The sequence below is a fragment of the Hyperoodon ampullatus genome, assembly GCF_949752795.1.
Source record: "Hyperoodon ampullatus genome assembly, chromosome: 19".
NCBI classification, from domain to species: domain Eukaryota; kingdom Metazoa; phylum Chordata; class Mammalia; order Artiodactyla; family Ziphiidae; genus Hyperoodon; species Hyperoodon ampullatus.
In genome coordinates, this window is record NC_136932.1 from 55004629 (window position 1) to 55024888 (window position 20260).

The 20260-nt window shown below is 39.7% G+C and overlaps 1 protein-coding gene and 1 pseudogene across 2 annotated transcripts in view; one reads left to right on the forward strand and one right to left on the reverse strand.

Moving 5' to 3' along the window:
- The window catches only part of PPM1E (protein phosphatase, Mg2+/Mn2+ dependent 1E), a gene marked incomplete at both ends in the record, with an annotated part of 150143 nt that overhangs the window by 26277 nt on the left and 103606 nt on the right, over window positions 1-20260 (reverse strand). The window lies entirely within an intron of this gene.
- Window positions 7508-8700, forward strand: LOC307067461 (peroxynitrite isomerase THAP4-like; annotated as a pseudogene). The gene is made up of 2 exons: window positions 7508-7704; window positions 8013-8700. The product of its transcript is annotated as a peroxynitrite isomerase THAP4-like (transcript).

Sequence of the window (20260 nt, forward strand, 5' to 3'; positions counted from 1 at the left end):
GTAATCAAGGCAATCTGGGGCACTGGGATTACAAATGTTACTATGTTGAGAGCATTGCTGAAGAAGAGTATGATTAGAAATTTTTTAACTTTTGCAGTATGTGTCATTTTGGGGGACTGGCTCTTTTAAAATCAAATTAATCTTGTTAAGGCCCTTCAAATATAGTCCAAGAACACTCTTTTGCTGTTTACTTATATTAACAGATATTTCTAAGTGCTTATTACCATTCCTATCTTCAAGCAATTCACATCCTGCAAACAAAAGGAAATACGTTTTCATACATACCAATTTGTTACTTTCTTGTTTTGGGAATACAAGTACAGACTTTATATAGTCATAGATAAAAATAAAATCTTTAGTTTATGTCTAAGTCATATACAAACTATATGCATAAACACCTTTTGAACAATGTTGAGATATCACTGGGGTCTGGTTAGTTTTAAATTTTATTTATTTATTTTTAATTAATTAATTAATTAATTTTTGGCTGTGTTGGGTCTTCATTCCTGCACGCGGGATTTCTCTAGTTGCAGTGAGCGGGGGCTACTCTTCATTGAAGTGCGTGGGCTTCTCATTGCGGTGGCTTCTCTTCTTGTGGAGCATGGGCTCTAGGCGCGCAGGCTTCAATAGTTGTGACACACTGGCTTCAGTAGTTGTGGCTTGCAGGCTCTAGAGCGCAGGCTCAGTAGTTGTGGCACATGGGCTTAGTTGCTCCATGGCATGTGGGATCGAACCCATGTCCCCTGCATTGGCAGGCGGCTCTTAACTACTGCGCCACCAGGGAATTCCCTGGTTAGTTTTAATTTTTAAATTTAGTCACATACATTAAAAAATTCCACTTCACGGGAATTCCCTGGTGGTCCCATGGTTGGGACTCCTTGCTCTCATTTCCGAGGGCCCAGGTGAGGGCCTGGGTTCAATCCCTGGTCAGGGAATTAGGATCCCACAAGCACACACACAAAAAAGAAAAAATATTCCACTTCATTAAAGCTATTTGTCAATGAATACATGAATGCATATTTGGATTTCTGTGTATACTGACTTTTTCAATGTTATGTATTGTGAAGCAGAAATCCAGCTCTATTAAACTTCATACACTGAACTCTGTAAACAAAGCACAGGGTCTTGCTTTAAGCTAACAATAGTTCTTCAGACACACAAAATAAAACTCAGATTCATAAATGTTCTGACTCTTCTTCCCTGCTGCTCATATTGGCTAGTGTCATCTTTATCCTCAGACTATTTATCTGAGTAGGTCAGTCTCGATTCCTCAATTCTATTTCAGAAATAACCACAACCCAAAACATGCTCGGTGGAAGATTCTGAATTATAAAAATACAGTTGTATCCTAGTGACCTTGAACAGTTCAGTACTTATCAATGTTTATATTATTTTATTTTAATCAGTATTTTCCTGAATTAGTCCTTTAAAAAGCCACACAGTATATCTGGGAGCAGTATTTAAGGATGAGGCAGATGTGAAATCATTGTTACAGACTGAAAGTTTGTCCCCCACCCCACCCAGATTCATATGTTGAAATTCTAATCCCCAATGTAATGGTATTTGGAGGTGGAACCTTCGGGAGGTAATTAGGGGATGAGGGTGGAGCCCTCATGAATGAGATTAGTGCCCTTATGAAAAAGAGACCCATGAGAGCTCCCTTGCCCCTTCCACCAGGTGAGGACACAAGGATAAGACAATTATCTATAAGCCAGAAAGCATGCCCTCACTAGATACCAAATCTGCCCGGGCTTTGATCTTGGACTTCCCAGCCTCCAGAAATGTAAGAAATAAATTTCTGTTGTTTATAAGCCTTCCAGTCTATGGTAATTTGTTAAAGCAGCCCAAATAGACTAAGACAATCATTATGGAACTACTCAAATCATTATCATAATTAGTGGAGCACAAAGAAGGAAAACTTCAGTACTGAGTACGTTCATGTCTTTTGCTCTAGCTGAGCACTGATTTCTTTAGATTTCATAACAGGACCAAGTCATAGGAGAATCCCTAGCATTACTTTCACCTAATGTGCTTGCAAGAATTTTTCTAAGTGATAAAGAATAATTAGGGATCACTATTGACTTTGAAGCCTGGACATAAACACAAGCGAGACCTAAAGTTTCTGCCAACTTATTTAATTGCTATTCAACTAACTTGTTGGAGACGGGTTATAGCATAAATATAAGGAGTTAGAAAGCCGGGTTCTAATTCTAGCTGGGTAACCTGAAAAAAGACTCTTAAATTCTCTGGATTTTAGTTCCTCAATAGAAAAATTAAGAAATTGAAATAAAATAACTCTAAAGTCTCTTCCAGGTTTAAAATTCTAATTCTATGATTCTATTCCAATAAGGTTTTGAATTTGTAAGATGGGACAAAGGCAGTGTAAAGGTATAAATTAACACACTTCAGATCCAAACAAATGTTTTTATACACACCAGCAGAATGGAAATAAATTCTATATATTCCTTTTGTAAGCAATATGGGGATATTCTGCTTTATGTACTAGTGTCTACTTAAAAGCTGAATGTATATTTATTTTGATAAATATAATCAATCCTTGCAGTGAATCTACCAGTTAGGAAAGAATCCCTCAGATTTTATATATTAAAAGAAACATGCCATAAACATCATATAAAATAATATAGTTACCAACTGGTTATGAAGCTTTATATTTCAAACAAAAGAGTACTATTTCTTACCTCTTTAAAAATATTTATTTACAAAAGCTTATTCTTTCTCCACTCTATAGGTTGACATGAGTCCAATCCAATTTTTCCATTAGAGAAAAGGAAAGGTGTCAGATTGGAATTGAATATGAAAGCTGGCTCTCTTTCAGCACTATATATTGCCATCTTGGTATAAAACAGGAACCAATAGATAAATAGATTATTCTAGCATAAAACATTTAATTTTCATTTATTTTCAAATATCATGGGTGGGTAAGTTTTGTTAGATGGACAGGATAGTATTTTAGTCAGATCTTTTTTCTAACTTGTTAGTATCTTCCACGTGCATATTAAGACAATACACATTTTAAGACTGCAAACTGAATTCTTGTTATAAACCAAGCCAGGAAGCATTTTCCTCACAATGCCAAACCTACACAAATCACTAAAGACATTATTAGAGAAATTAGAGGTTTAAAAGTACATCCTTCCTGACACTGGCAATGTGGGCGTCAGCACAGCACCCACAGCTGTGTTTCAGCAGTCTTGGCACAGCATTCCTAAGGTAATAAAAATTCGTGAAGGTGGGTAGTTTCCGTCAATTAACTCTGAGAGAAACTCCTCTGGAGCAGCCTCACCTCAGCCCACATACCACGATGATGCTGTCTACTCAATACGCCCTCGCCAGGGCGGCAACGTGTACATGTTAAATTTCTGATCACTCCCCTCCCCCAAGCTAATCACACGTATTCTAAATCTAGAATACACATTAAATTAAAATACAGAAGGCAAATTCTCCACCAGACTTGGTATTCTTTTCCTCAGTGGACCAAATGGAGTTAAACTCAGGGTTGAATTCTTTCCTCTTTAAGCTATTTTCTTTCTTTCTATAGCAGCCTCCAGGAACGCCACCTGGAGTCAGCTGATTATAATGCCCACACATCACAGATTCTCTTAGTTAGCCTTGTTGAATAGATATAATGCCAACTACCAAATGACTGGCTCCTGAAGTGATGGGTTTGGGGTTCTTAAAGCAGATATTTCATTCCCTACTGTTGCTATCAGTGTAATCTTAACAATCATTGTTCACTCTGACCAGGTTGATATTCAAGCATAGCCAACAGGATCTTGAGTTTTCTGTGAATGGCAACCTAGATGTTACACATTTACCAAAGATCAAACTACCACTAGTGTCATAAGACCACAAAAAGAAGAGAGCTTAGCAGTAACTCTTTTTTGTCATTATTCTTCCATGACCAAAAGGAATTAAACTGCACAAGTTAACTGAAACTTGTCAACATCACCAATGTACCTTCCTGTTGCTAACTCCTACATCCTGTTCTCAGATCTGACTCACTTAGAAGCATCTGACTGCTGATTATTCCCTCTACTTTAATACACTCCCTTCTCTAGGTTTCTAGAACATCACACTCTCCTATGTCACTCACAGGATTCTGTCTTCTCAATCTCATTTGATGGTTCTTTCTCTTCTTCTTGCCCTTAGAATTCCTCTTACCATGTTGTAAGTCTTTTCTTTCTCTTTTTGCATAGCCTTCATCAATTTCTTGTATACAATATGCATTTCTTATTTATTGTGTTTATCATTTATTTTATGACTGCATTCCTTCTCCCATTAGACTGCAGATATTTTTGTCTACTTTTGGTCATTGATGTCTGATGCTCAGATCAGTGCCTGGCACACAGTGATCAATAAGTATTTGCTGAATAAATAAAGTTCTGTCTTTCTGATTTATATCAATATATATTTAAGCCATTCCCTAACTTCTTAGAATGAATGTTCCTTGAGAGGAGAAAATCAATACATTTACATAAGAGTATATCACATAACACAATGTTGAGTTCTTACATGTAGGCTATGAAACTTGGGCTAGTATTAGTAAACAGGTGATAACCATTGGCAAACAGGAACTATGGTCATATTTACACTTTTGTTGTCAGCTCAAGTAACTGGTTTATGCTATCTCTAGTCCCTTTCACTAAGAGATAATGTATTCAAAAATTTAAAACATGTACGGCTTTTTAGTAGGAACTTTAATTCAACCAATATTTTTAAACCATTGACCAGTTTTAAGAAAGCAGGGGCTTCCAAACCCCCTAGGCTGTGCAGACAGCCATGCGGGGCCCCAGCCCAACAACTAGGAGGCCAGCAGCAGCCCCATGTACCTCCTGGGTTGCACAGTCAAACTGCCCTCCAGTGGGCACACAGCCACTGCACAAGATACAGCCTCATGGCCAACCAGACTAGGGGCCAGCCCTGCCTACCAGTGCACCTACGGCAGTCAGCTCATCACAACATAAGGGACCATGCAGCCCACATAGGGAGCACACCTAGAACATATAACTGGTGACCAGAGGGGAGTGTGCTGTGAGGCCCCACAGGATGTCTCCTAAAAAAGGCCACTTCTCCAAGATCAGGAAACATAATCAACTGACCTAACACACAGAAATAAACAGATAACTGGGCAAAATGAGGAGACAGAGGAATATGTTCCAAACAATGGAGCAAGACAAAAACTTCAGAAAAAGAACTAAATGTGGAGAAAAGCAATCTGCCCAATAAAGAGTTCAAGGTAATGATCATAAGGATGCTCACCAAATGTGGAAGAAGAATGGATGAACGCAGTGAGAATTTCAACAAAGAGAAAATATAAAGAAGAACCAAACAGAGCTAAAGAATACAATAACTGAAAATTTAAAATACACTAGAAGTAATCAAGGGTAGATCAGATTATACAGAGGAATGGATCAGCAATCTGGAAAGCAGAGTAGTAGAAATCACCCAAACTCAGTAGAAAAAAGAATTTTAAAGAAAGCAGGATAGTTTAAGAAACCTCTGAGACAGCATCAAGCATCATAACATTCACACTATAGAGGTCCCAGAAGGAGAGGAGAGAGGGCAAGGAGCAGAGAAACTATCTGAAGAGATAAGAGCTGGAAAGTTCCCTGACCTGGGAAAGGAGACAGACACCCAGGTCCAGGAAGCACAGAGAAGCCCAAACGAGATGAACCCAGAGAGATGTACACCAAGACACATTGTAATGAAAATGGCAAAAAGTAAAGAGAAAGAGAAAATCTTAAAAGCAGCAAGAGAAAAGCAACTAGTGAGGTATTAGGGAATTCCCATAAGACTATCAGCTGACTTTTTAGCAGACATTTGCAGGCCAGAAGGGAGTGACATGATGTGTTCAAAGTGATAAGAGGAAAAAACTTACCAAGAATACTCTACCCGACAAGGTTATCATTCAGATTTGAAGCAGAGACAAAAAGTTTTACAAACAAAAGCTAAAAAAGTTTAGCACCATTAAACCAGCTTTAAGAGAAATGTTCAAGGGACTTCTCTAAGCAGGAAAGAAAAGGCCACAACTAGAAATATCAAAATTATGAAAAGCAAAATCTCACTAGTAAAGGCAAACATACAGTAAAGGTAGTAGATCAATCACTTATGTAGCTCGTAGGAAGGTTAAAGGACAAAAGTAGTAAAACCATCTGTATCTACAAGTAGTTAAGGGATACACAAAACAACAAGATGTGAAATATAACATCAAAAACATGAAATGTGGGGACTTCCCTGGTGGCACAGTGGTTAAGAATCTGCCTGCCAATGCAGAGGACACGGGTTCGAGCCCTGGTCTGGGAAGATCCCACATGCCGCGGAGCAACCAAACCCATGCGCCACAACTGCTGAGCCTGCACTCTAGAGCCCGCGAGCCGCAACTACTGAACTCGCATGCCACAACTACTGAAGCCCGCGTGCCTAGAGCCCTTGCTCCGCAACAAGAGAAGCCACCACAATGAGAAGCCCCACACTGCAACAAAGAGTAGCGCCCACTCGCCGCAACTACAGAAAGCCCACGCGCAGCGACAAGGACCCAATACAGCCAAAACCAAATAATAATAAATAAATTAATTAATTAAAACAAAACAAAAAAACATTAAATGTGCTGAGGGGAGTGACAATGTAGGGTGATTAGACTTGAACTTAAGAGACAATCAACTTAAAATAGTCATTCATACATACACACACATACACACACACACATATATATATATATGTATATACACTGTTATACAGGAACCTCATGGTAACCACAAACCAAAAACCTACAATAGACACATACAGAAAAAATAGAAAGGAATCCAAACAAATCACTAAAGATAGTCATCAAATCACAGGGGAATAGAGCAAAAGAAGAAGAAAGGAACAGAGAAGAACTACAAAAACAAACAGAAAACAATTAAACTGGCAATAAGTACATACCTATCAGTAATTATTTTAAGTGTAAATAGACTAAATGCGCCAATCAAAAGACAGAGGGACTGAATGTATAACAAGACCCATATATACACTGCCTACAAGGATTCCTTTCTGGTCTAAAGACACACACAGACAGGCCTAGGGCTGGTTGCCCAGGTGACAGGCAGCTGGGTGCTGCCATCGTGCCATGCAGTGGGAGCTGTGTGCCTGGCTCCCATGTCCTGCAACCGTGTTGCCTCGCACCCTCCCCTCAGGGCGGTCCTGCCCTGGTCTGGGCTCAACGAAGCAAGGGCTGGCGCCTGGCAGCGGCAGGGCAGCCCAAGGCCCGAGACGGTGATCTTTTGTGCAGCTGTAAAGTGCTCCATCCGACAGGGCACGGGGGAGACGCCCGCTGTCTCCTGCCACAGGTGTCCCCCCAAAGGACTCGAAATGTCTGATCCACGTATCAAAGGCTGTTCAGAAGGATAACTGGACCCCCACTGAGTAGTCTTTCCACAGGAGTGAACACTTTACCAAAGAAAGCTTCTCCACGAGGCTGGAGGATCAGCACTGACTGCTCAAGATCATGGCCATGGCTTCCATCTTCCACCTGACTGAGAAGAAGGGAGCTGGAGGCCATGGATGCACCAGGAGAAAGGACACCCGAAAGGCCTCCGGGGGCTTGAGGGGACATGTAAGTGAAGCAGACAGGAAAGGAGCTGCAGGGTCATCAACATCCTCAAGTGAAAACCCAGCGGTCAAGCTGGAGTCCTGCAAGTTGAAGTGAGCTGCACTGTAGGGTAAAACTGCACCCAGGGGGCTTCCCTGGTGGCGCAGTGGTTGAGAGTCCACCTGCCGATGCAGGGGACACGGGTTCGTGCCCCGGTCCGGGAGGATCCCGCTTGCCGCAGAGCGGCTGGGCCCGTGAGCCAGGGCCGCTGAGCCTGCGCGTCCGGAGCCTGTGCTCCGCAGCGGGAGAGGCCGCAAAAAAAAAAAAAAAAAAAAACCTGCACCCAGGGCCACCCCAGAAGCCACCAGTCAGAAACTGGTGCAGCAGCCTCTGGAAGTACTCCAGAAGCCAATCTGGCTAGCGCAGCATTAGACAGCCAGGGAGAAGCAAACATGTCTGCTGTAGAGGCTGGCAATCAGAACACCACCTCCCCTGATGGGGACCTGGTAGATAAGAGTGGCATTTCCATGGATAACTTTATCCCCCCAGTATCTGGGGCTTGCAAATTTACTGGCTCACTTCATTCTTACAGTTTCTCCTCCAAGCACGCTGGAAAGAGGCTGTCTGTCCCCTGAGAACCTGTTGACCGAAAGAGGCTGAAGAGAGACATGGAGCCTGACTGCAGCAAAACCAGCCTGGGGCCCAACAAGGGCTTGGCACACAGCCCCACAAGTTTGTCCCTCACAGCAATGCCTCAGAAGCCCTCCCAGAGCCCCTCCACCCCTCCAACAGATGTCACCCTGAAGCCAGGCACAGAAGCTGTGCTAAGTGAGCACAGGGACACCAGCCCCATGTTCATCAAGGAGATCATCCTGTCAGCACTGGGGGCCTACAAATTCGTCAGTGTGTTGCAGTCCTGCTGCTTCTCACCCTGGCAGAACAAGAACAAAGTGTGCTTCCTATGGGAGCAGGAGGAGAAGAACAGCAAGCTGAAGACCCTGCGACACAGGCTCAGCTGCTTGGACAGCCAGGCGTGCAAGCTGCAGGAGAAGCGGGACCAGCTGAAGAGAGTAAGCTTCCCCTACCTGAGCAGGCGGCTGTCCCCTTAGCCCCCACCCTGTGGTCAGTACCAGAGCCTTGAGGCTCCCACACTGCCTGGTTATTATGGGGCGGGGTTCTTGCTGATGGCCTCTGAGCACTTCTATGTGTTGCATGCTCCCTGCTGTCTCTGCAGAGGCTATGATAGTAGCTGTACCTTGTAGAAGAGGAGCCCAGGTTGGTGAGCTTACCTCACTCACTCCAGGGCACACTCAAGAGGCACCTTAGGAATGGGGGTTCAGCTAGTGAGAAAGAAGGCATTTCGTGTCAGCTGGGAAAGCCAGAACTACTCAATGAATGGTTGACAATTGGTTTTCCACTTGAACAAGGGAAATCCCTTTGTACTGCATATCTCACACAAACATAAAATCCTAATGAATTTGGATCTAAATGTAAAATAAAATAGACATAGTAAACTATTAGAAAAATTACAGGAGACTCTTAAAATCAAGTGGAGGTTTTTTCATCCATGTTCTAATTAATATCCTTGAAATTAAATAATTTTGAACATCAATAATAATTTCTTTAAAATATAAAAAAACAGACAGAGTGAAAGTGAGGGGATGGAAAAAGTTAATCCATGCAAATGGAAACAAAAAGAAAGCTGGAGTAGCAATACTTATATTAAAAAAGTAGCCTCTAAAACAAAGCTATAACAAAGACAAAGAATGACATTACATAATGATAAAGTGATCAATCCAACAAGAAGATACAGCAATTGTAAATATATATGCACCCAACATAGAAGCATCTAAATATATAAAGCAAATATTAACAAACATATAGGGAGAAAGTGACAGTAATACATTGGATACACAGTGATCCAAAATCTATGGGATGCAGCAAAAGCAGTTCTAAAAGGGAAGTCTAGTGATACAAGCCTACCTCAGGAAACATGAAAAATCTCAAAAAAGCAATCTAAACTTACATCTAAAGAAATGACAAGAAGAACAAAGGAAACTCAAAGTTAGTAGAAGGAAAGAAATAATAAAGATCAGAGCAGAAGTAAATGAAATAGAGACTAAGAAACAGAAAAGCTGGTTCGTTAAAAATATAAACAAAATTGATAAACCTTAAGCCAGACTCATCAAGAAAAAAAAAGAGGCTCAAATTTAAAAAATCAGAAATTAAAAAGAAGCTACAACTGACACCAGAGAAATATGGAGGATCATAAGAGATTACTATGAACAATGACATGACAATAAATTTGTCATCCTAGAAGAAATGGGTGAATTCATAGAAACACACAATCTTTTTTGTGTGTGTGTGGTACGTGGGCCTCTCACTGTTGTGGCCTCTCCCGTTGTGGAGCACAGGCTCCGGACACGCAGGCTCAGCGGCCATGGCTCACGGGCCCAGCCGCTCTGCAGCATGTGGGATCTTCCCAGACTGGGGCACGAACCCGTGTCCCCTGCATCGGCAGGTGGACTCTCAATCACTGTGCCACCAGGGAAGCCCGAAACACACAATCTTGAAGACTGAATCAGAAAGAAATAGAAAATATGGACAGACCAATTACTAGGAACAAAATTAAATCAGTTAAAAAAAAAATCCTGACAAATAAATGTCCAGGACCAGATAGCTTCACAGGTGAATTCTACCAAACATTTAGAGAAGAGTTAACACCTATCTTTCTCAAACTATTCCAAAAATTTGAAGAGGAAGGAATGCTTCCAAACTCATTCTATAAGGTTAGCATTACCCTGACACTAAAACCAGACACCACAAAAAATGAAAAGTAGAGGCCAATATCACTGATAAACATAGAAGCAAAAATCCTCAACAAAATATTAGCAAACTGAATTCAACAACACATTAAAAGGATCGTACACCATGATCGAGTAGGATTTATCCCAGGGATGCAAGGATGGTTCAATCTACACAAATCAATCCATGTGATCCACCACATTAACAAGCTGAAGGATAAAAACATATGATCATCTCAGCAGATGCAGAAAATCTTCTGACAAAATTCATCATCCATTTGTGATAAAAATAAAACCTCATCAAAGTAGGTAGAGAGAAAATATAGCTCAACATAATAGAGGCCAACAGTTACAAACCTACGGCCAACATCACAGTCAATGATGAAAACCTGAAAGCATTTCCTCTAAGATCAGGAACAAGACAAGAATGCCCATTGTCCCCACTTTTATTCAACATAGTACTGAAAGTCCTAGCCACAGAAGTCAGACAAGCAAAAGAAATAAAATAAATCCAAATTGGAAAGGAAGAAGTAATACTGTCACTATTTGCAGATGGCTTGACACTACATATAGAAAATCGTAAAGCCGCCACTAAAATACAGTAAGTCCCCTACATACGCATGAGTTCTGTTCCAAGAGCACAGTCATAAGTCCAATTTGTTCATAAGTCCAACAACGTTAGCCTAGGTACCCAACTAACACAATCGGCTATATAGTACTGTACTGTAATAGGTTTATAATACTTTTCACACAAATAATACATAAGAAACACAAAAAATAAAGAAAACACTTTTAATCTTACAGTACAGTACCTTGAAAAGTACAGTAGTACAGTACAACAGCTGGCATACAAGGGCTGGCATCAAGTGAACAGGCAAGAAGACTTACTGAAGGAGGGAGAGGAGGTGGGAGATTGTAGAGCTGAAGGATCATCAGCAATAGGAGATGGAGGGCAAGCTGCAGTTTCACTCACACCTGACGTTGATGGCACAGGTTCTGGTTCCTTACTGGATTCAATTCTATCTACCCTCCTGAAAAAACGATCCAGTGATGTCTGGGTAGTAGCTCTTTTTTTCTCGTCATAGATGACACAGTAGCACTGGATTGCATTCTGAACGGCGGCTGCAACCCTCATGTACCGTTCTACGTTCGGGTCCTGTGCCTCTAAAACTAACAGTGCCTGGTCAAATAAAGAAAATCCCCTTGTCATTTCCTGCATCGTGAGTCTCTTCGGTTCTTCAGTTACTACTTCTTCCTCTTGTTTCTCTGTGTCCTTTCTCTGGGCCTCCAATTGCACCAGGTCCTCATTAGTAAGCTCCTCGTGTTGCACAGCAAGGAGTTCGATGAAGTCGTCCTCTTGCAGATCTACCTCCAGCTTCTCACTGAGGGTCACTAAGTTGCTGAAGACCACGTTCACATCTTTGAAAGTTCGCAACTTGAAGGTTCATATGTAGGGGACTTACTGTATACAAAGCACTCATACAGCTCAACACCAACAAAAACAAACAACCTGACTAGACAGTGGGCAGAGGGCCTGAACAGACATTTTTCCAAATAAGACATACTGATAGCCAACAGACACGGGGAAAGATGCTCGACATCACTAATCATCAAGGAAATATAAATCGCAGCCACAAAGGGATACCATTTCATACCTGTCAGAATGGCTATCATCAAAAAGACCACGAATAAGAGGTGTTGGTGAGGATGTGGAGAAAAGGGAATCTTCATGTACTGTTGGTGGGATTGTAAAATGGTACAACCACTATAGAAAACAGTATGATGGTTCCTCAAAAAATTAAATATGGAACTGCCATATGACCCAGCAATTTCACTTCTGGGTATATACCTTAAAAAAGTATGAATTTGAAAACATATATATACCCTGAAATTCACTGTAGCACTTTTTACAATAGCCAAGATATGGAAGCAACCTAAGTGTCTGTCAATAGACAAATGGATAAAGAAGATGTGGTGTATATATACAATGGAATATTATTACTCCGCCATAAAAAAATGAAATTTTGCCATTGCGACAACATGAATGGATGTAGAGGGTATTATGCTCAGGAAATAAGTCAAACAGAGAAAGACAAATACTGTATGATCTCAATTATATGTGGAATCTAAAAAACAAAAAACAAAAAAATGAAAACAGACTCATAGATACAGAGAACAACCAGGTGGTTGCCAGAGGGGAGGGGTGGGGGGGAACAGAATAGGTGGAGGAGATAAAGAGGTAAAAACCTTCAGTTATAAAATAAATAAGCCGTGGAGGTGTAATACACAGCATGAGGAATACTCTTCAATAGTAGTGTAATACCTTTGTATGGGGACAGATGGGTGCTAGACTCACTGTGGTGATCATGTCATAATGTATGCGAATGTCAAGTCTCTGTAGTACACCGGAAACTAACATAATATTATATATCCAACTATATATACTTTTTTTAAAAAAAACAGGGGCTTTACTATGATGGAACACAATTATTCTTTGAAACACAACCAGAAATAGAACCCTGTTTAATGAGTCTACTAATCCACATCACTATTTCTAGATATTACTTTAGGTCATAAGCTGTTACATATACATTCTGAATACAATATTGATATAAGAAAATGATATCTTATTTTCATGAAAAAGGATAAAAGTAGCTACAATTTTTTGAGTTATTACCTGCCAGCTAATGTACTAAATTCTTTACATCTTTTATCTCTTTTAATTCTCACAGTAACACTGTGAAATAGGGCGTTTCTGAAATTCTTAACTGAAGAAATTGATGATTAGAGAGGTTAAAGTGGAGCCACATTTTTAAATCCAGGTGTAAGTCTTGAAAGCTATAGTGTAAACCTCTAATGGTGTAATTGTTTACCCCAGGAACACATGTGATAATAATCAGGTTCTACTGATTAAGAAAACAGAGATACAAGATAATATGCTAAAAGTTGTATAGCGAAGCAACAACATGGTGGCTACAAGAAACATATTTCGTGAATTCCAGTCCCTTAACCTAGTTTTCCCATGAACATAGCTTATGTATTTATTCCTTTATTTCATTAACTTTAATTAAAGAGTAATACATATCACACTGTTTTTGAAAAAAAGCAAAGAATACAGAAATACTTAAAGTCAAAAGTAAAGGTAAAAATGATCAGTTTGCTAAATCCTTCTAGACTTTTTTTCTAAGTGTTTACAAACAGAAGAATATAGCTTTGTTTTGTATTTATTGTAGTATAAATGAAATGATATATGTACTATTACAAAATGTACTTTTCCCTTAGCAATCTGTTTTACGGAACTTTCCATGCCAATGAATGCACACACACACAAACACAAAACTTATTTTAAGTTGCTACAGTTTCTCTATCAATGACAGATTATTGATAATTTTTTTTTTTTTTTTTTTTTTTTTTTTTTTTTTTTGCGGTACACGGGCCTCTCACTGTTGTGGCCTCTCCCATTGCGGAGCACAGGCTCCGGACGCGCAGGCTCAGCGGCCATGGCTCACGGGCCTAGCCGCTCCGCGGCATGTGGGATCCTCCCGGACCAGGGCACGAACCTGTGTCCCCTGCATCGGCAGGCGGACTCCCAACCACTGCACCACCAGGGAAGCCCAATAATTTTTAATACTATAGACAATGCTTCAGTGAACATCATTACATCCCGTTTTGTGCACACTGCACAGATATATAATCCATTATTTGTTAAATTACTTAAATTTTTACCAAAATACTGCAATCATATATATACTTATTAAAGTAAAGTTGAACTAAAAGACTCATGATGAAAGACCGAAAACCCTTACCCACTGTTCTCTATGTTGCAGAGGATACCAGCATCAACTTTTCTAGCCATTCTCCTGTTTCCATATTTCTAAGTGAAATCTTTATACTCATATTTTTTTATATAACATGGGCATACATTTCTTTAAAATTTTTAAAATTTATTTTATTTATTTTTGGCTGCATTGTGTCTTCATTGCTGTGCGCAGGTTTTCTCTAGCTGTGGCAAGCGGGGCCTACTCTTCATTGCGGTGCACGGGCTTCTCATTGCAGTGGTTTCTCTTGTTGCAGAGCACGGGCCCTAGGCGCGTGGGCTTCAGTAATTGTGGCATGTGGGCTCAGTAGTTGTGGCTCGCGGGATCTAGAGCGCCGGCTCAGTAGTTGTGGTGCATGGGCATCGTTGCTCCGCGGCACGTGGGATCTTCCCGGGCCAGGGCTTGAACCCGTGTCCCCTGCATTGGCAGGCAGATTCTTAACCACTGCGCCACCAGGGAAGCCCTATATTGATATTTCTTAATTTATCAATATTAGATATCAGATATATTATCTTCTTCCCATGGTAGAGGAGGTGTTAGTTCTTCTTGATTTATCAATATTAGCCTTATCTTTTCTCCATAGTGAAGATTTACTGATTCTTCTCACAAACCCAACTCCCCTCCCCCCCCAATTTTTGGTTAAATCAGTAAGTTTTAAAATATTCCAGGGACTTCCCTGGTGGCGCAGTGGATAAGAATCCACCTGCGAATGCAGGCGACACGGGTTCAATCCCTGGTCCAGGAAGCTCCCACATGCCACAGAGCAATTAAGCCCGTTCACCACAACTACTGAGCCTGCGCTCTAGAGCCCATGTGCCACAACTACTGAAGCTGCTGTGCCTAGAGCCTGTACTCCGCAACAAGAGAAGCCACCGCAACGAAGAGTAGCCCCTGCTCACCACAACTAGAGAAAGCCCACGCGCAGCAACAAAGACCCAACGCAGCCATAAATAAATAAATAAATTTATATACTAAAAAAAATTCTTTAAAATATTCCAGGTAGGGCTTCCCTGGTGGCGCAGTGGTTGAGAGTCCGCCTGCCGATGCAGGGGACACGGGTTCGTGCCCTGGTCTGGGAAGGTCCCACATGCCGCAGAGCGGCTGGGCCCGTGAGCCATGGCCGCTGGGCCTGTGCGTCCGGAGCCTGTGCTCCGCAACGGGAGAGGCCACAACAGTGAGAGGCCCACGTACCGTAAAAAAAAAAAAAAAAATTCCAGGAATACAAATAGTGTGAATTTCTGAAGTGTATACTAAGATCACAACTCCTTTCTTGTACAGCTTTTTTTTCCTAGAGTTGATGACTGCCTCACTTTTTCCCATTTGCTTTGTTTTCAACATACCTATCAGTAATTTTTTCCAAATGCTCCAACAACATTGTGGCACACGATTCAATGATATTTTCCATATGTTCAAGCAAATCAGTTTCTACTTTTTCTCCTGGAAAACACCCTGGACTCTACAGTCTTGCTGTACAAATGACACCCTGGGACTTTCTTATGGAGCTCTTCTGTGTTTGGTTTCCCATTTCCTAGATCCCTCATCTTCTTTTCTTATCAACTAGCTTTATAGACTTTGCTAGAGTACATCCTCCGTAGTTTTAACAGCTTTCTACTATCTCCGCCCCCCTTATCCTCCCAATACTTTTGAGTCATATAATATCTACATATCAGAGTTTATAATATATAAATTCTGTCCTAGAATAGTAAGCCCCCCATTAATCCTATGGATTCAATGCTCATATCAAGTCTTTTGCTATATTTTCATCACTTGGTTATCTAAAGTGTGTCCTCCAGTAGTTTCTCAAGAAGGCATTAGGGAAATTATATTTTCTGAGTTTTCGCATGTTTAAAAACGTTGCCTTTTCACCTGAACAACAGTGTGAGTAGAGATAAAATTCTTAGGTCACACTTTCCGTCCTTGAGGACTTTACAGATCTTGCTCTACTGTCTTCTGACACTGAACTTTCCTGAGAATTCTGAAGCCAGTTTGAATCTTTCTCCCCGTCATGTTTATTCTTTTACTCTGGAATCATTAAAAAAAATTTTTTTTGCAGTCCAATAACATTACTAGATTATGCCTTAACGTTAATTGTTCTATGTAAATTTTTCCTGGCTCATCATGTGCCCTGTCAATCTACAGATTCAAATCTGCATTTGTTTTGAGCAGTTTCTTTGAAAAATACCTGTAAATATTATATTGTATTACTTGAGTTTTATTCTTCAAGGACAACAATTATTCTCCTTTACCCATGTGCCACATCTAACACTGGTTCTTTATTCCTTTTAGACATGTGGTTAAGTTCCATTTCGTTTTGTTCATTTTTTCTCAATTTTACCCTCCATGTACCTTACTGTGTTTTCCAGAAGTGTCTACTCTTTTTCCTGCTTCCAATACGCCCCTCATTTCATTGACAATTTAATTTTTCTCTTCCACTTATTTTTCGAGCTCTGTTAGCTAAACTTCACCTTTTCCACTAACCCTTCCTTGACCTACCTCTGCTTTGAGTTCTAGTTTTATCAAAGAACTTGCAAGATTAATTTTTTAAAATTATCTTTCAAGACAATATATCTTATTGCAACTTTCATCAGGAATATTTTTCAATTGCCATTTATTTTTATTTTTGTTTACGTCAACTTTTAAAAATTTTTATTTATTTATTTTGCCATGCTGCACGGCGTGCGCAATCTTAGTTCCCTGAGCAGGGATCGAACCTATGACCCCTGCAGTGGAAGTGCAGGGTCTCAACCACTGGACTACCAGGGAAATCCCTACTTCAACTTTCTAAAATTGTAATCTCTTTATATAAAATCCCTGCTGGTTCCTTTATGATAATAATCTATAAATGAAGTACGTTTTTCCTGGACCAGCTCTTCATAAGAGGTTCATGTAGTTCACAATGAAGTTCCTGAGGGCCCAAGGTTGTGTGAGGGAGTTATTTTATTCTTGACTTCTCCCTAGCCAACAAAGCTGCTAATAATACAGAGTCTCTTGGGACTTCCCTGGTTGCGCAGGGGTTAAGAATCCGCCTGCCAGTGCAGGGGACATGGGTTTAAGCCCCGGTGCGGGAAGATCCCACATGCCGTGGAGCAACTAAGCCAGTGAGCCACAACTACTGAAGCCTGTGCACCTAGAGCCCGTGCTCTGCAACGAGAAGCCACGACAATGAGAGGCCCGCGCACCACAACGAAGAGTAGCCCCCGCTCGCCGCAACTAGAGAAAGCCCACACACAGCAACAAAGACCCAAACAGCCAAGAATAAAAACAAGTAAATACATTTTTTTAAAATATGGTATTTCCAATTCCTCATTCAACTTATCCTCTTCTCTTTCTTGGTGCCAAACTACATATTGAGGAGTCCCTGCTGGTAGCCTGTGAAAGGTTCCAAAATTATTTTTGCCCCCCGAAAGAATACCACCTTTTTTGGAGCATACACCTTATTGGCTTTCACTGAGATCTTCAGATAAAGCATTCTATCTCTTCATTTTCTGAAACCCATTTGGTCTTTGCTGCATTTGGTAGCCCTTAATTTTCTGATATGGTGTTAACAGATATATCCTACTCTTACTGAAGATGGAGTTTGCATTTTTCTTTCTTGTTCATCCTCCTTTTTTTTCCTGGCAATTTCTGAGAGAAGCAGACAATGTCATTGTTATTCTACTATTTTAAAGTCTGTAATGAGCCCTTATTTTTTTTAATCACTCTCTGAACTGCTTTTCAGACAGAGAGTGATAATTACTCTCATAATATTGAAGCACATGTGTTAAGTCTATCTTGATTCTTGAGTATGGCAAACAAGACAAAATAATACTTTCTTGAAGGAGTGCATATTCAATGAGTTGAATCAAATACATTCAACTATGAAGCATAATAAATTAGCGAAGGAAATGATTCCAGAAGGAAAACTGTGTGAGAAAAAAAAAAGAAACAAACAACCCAATAAAAAAATGGGCAGAAGACCTGAATAGAATTTTTCCAAAGAAAACATACAGATGGCCAACAGGTGCGTGAAAAGATGCTCAACATCGTTAGTAATCAGACAAATGCAAATTAAAAGCAAAATGAGATATCACCTCACACCTATCAGAATGGCTATCATCAGAAAGAACACAAATAACAAATGTTGGTGAGGACGTGGAGAAAAGGGAACCCTCATACACTTTTGGTGGGAATGTAAATTGGTGCAGCCACTGTGAAAAACAATATGGAGCTTTCTCAAAAAACCTAAAACTAGAACTACCATATGATCCAGCAATTCCACTCCTGGATATCCAAAATAACCCAAAAACACTAATTAAAAAGGATATATGCACTCCAATGTTCATAGCTGCATTATTTACAATAGCCAAGATATGGATGCAACCTAAGTGGCCATCGACAGATGAATGGTAAAGAAGATATTATCTATATATACAATATTATTACTCAGCCATGAAAAATGAAATTTTGCCATTTGCAACAACATGGATGGACTTGGAGGGTGTTATGCTAGGTGAAGTAAGTCAGACAGAGAAAGATACTGTATGTTATCACTTATATGTGGAATCTAAAAAATAAAACAAAAGAATGAATATAAGGAAATGGAAACAGACTCACAGATATAGAGAACAAAACTAGTGGTTACCAATGAGGAGAAGGAAGTAGGGAGGGGCAAGTTAGGGGTAGGGAATTAAAAAGTACAAACTACTATGTATAAATAGGCTACAAGGATATAGTGTACAACATGGGGAATCTAGATAATATTTTATAAAAACTATAAATGGAGTACAACCTTTAAAAATTGTGAATCACCATGTTGTACACCTGTAGCTAAAATACTGTACATCAACTATACCTCAATAAAAAAAGGAAAAAATGTACAATAAACAAATAAACAACTAACAATATATACTAGAGTTTATTTATTCTCCTGTTTGTGGACATGTGGGCCATATCCAGTTTTGGGATGTGATGAATAAAGTTGCTATAAATATTCTTGTGTGAGCAATTTTGTAGACAAATGTTATCATTTCTCTTGAAGTGGAATTGCTGGGTCATAGGGCAGGTATATGTTTCGTTTTTTTAAAGAAACTGTACACCTTTTCTTCCAAAGTGATTGTACCATTGTTATATGACCACACTGACAATGTATGGAGTTCCAGTTGTTCCATACCTTCATCAGCATTTGGTATTGTCAGCCTTCTTATTTTAGCAATTGTGGTGGGTGTGTAGTAGTATCTTGCTGTGATTTTAATTTGCAATCCAATCTTTTTTTTAAAAGCTGAGATAATAAGTAACAGTAATATAATAAATAATAATAAATATAATTTCTTACAAATGTCAAATAATCCTAATAACAGTATCAGAATGCTTCTAATCTGAATAGTAAATTTTTCCATAGTAAGAAGCTTTTTTGTTTCTGGTTACATTTGCCAGACAAAGCAATTCCACTTTAAAAAGCAAACACATCAAGTGACAATCTTTTCCTACACCTGCATTAATGAACAAGAGCATGTAAATTTTATATTTTCAAGTAACAGAAAAACAAATGTCACATATTAACTAATTAATATCTGGAAACCCTGATAGTATCTTTATAGTCAATACCCTAATAATCTTCGGTTTAAAGCTTTATGTCATGAATGAATTCTCAAGTGACGGAAAACAGAAGAGAGGATACCAATTCATGGAAACAAATTGCTTCAGGTGGTCATATTATGGGGGAATATGACCCAAAGAAGGAAAATATTTGCTCATGGACCTTAGCAACAGCAATATGTATCAAAAATGTTATAGAATTGCAAATTTATATAAAACTATTAAACTAATAGGTTCATTATCAGAGAACTATGGATGCAGTTAAGGAAGAGTTAGTCAGCGTAGGTGAAATTTAAAAGTATGGAGACTTAAAACTGGTTCCACCAAAAAGATGTACTATTTCCATCATTAGCCTTATAAAGATAATATATTTTATAAGACCTTCCAGAAAAAGGTGGCCCTTTTTTCTTTTTTTAAACAAACATAGACTATTCCTAAAAATGCTTTTTACAAAGTTATCTTCCATGGGAAGG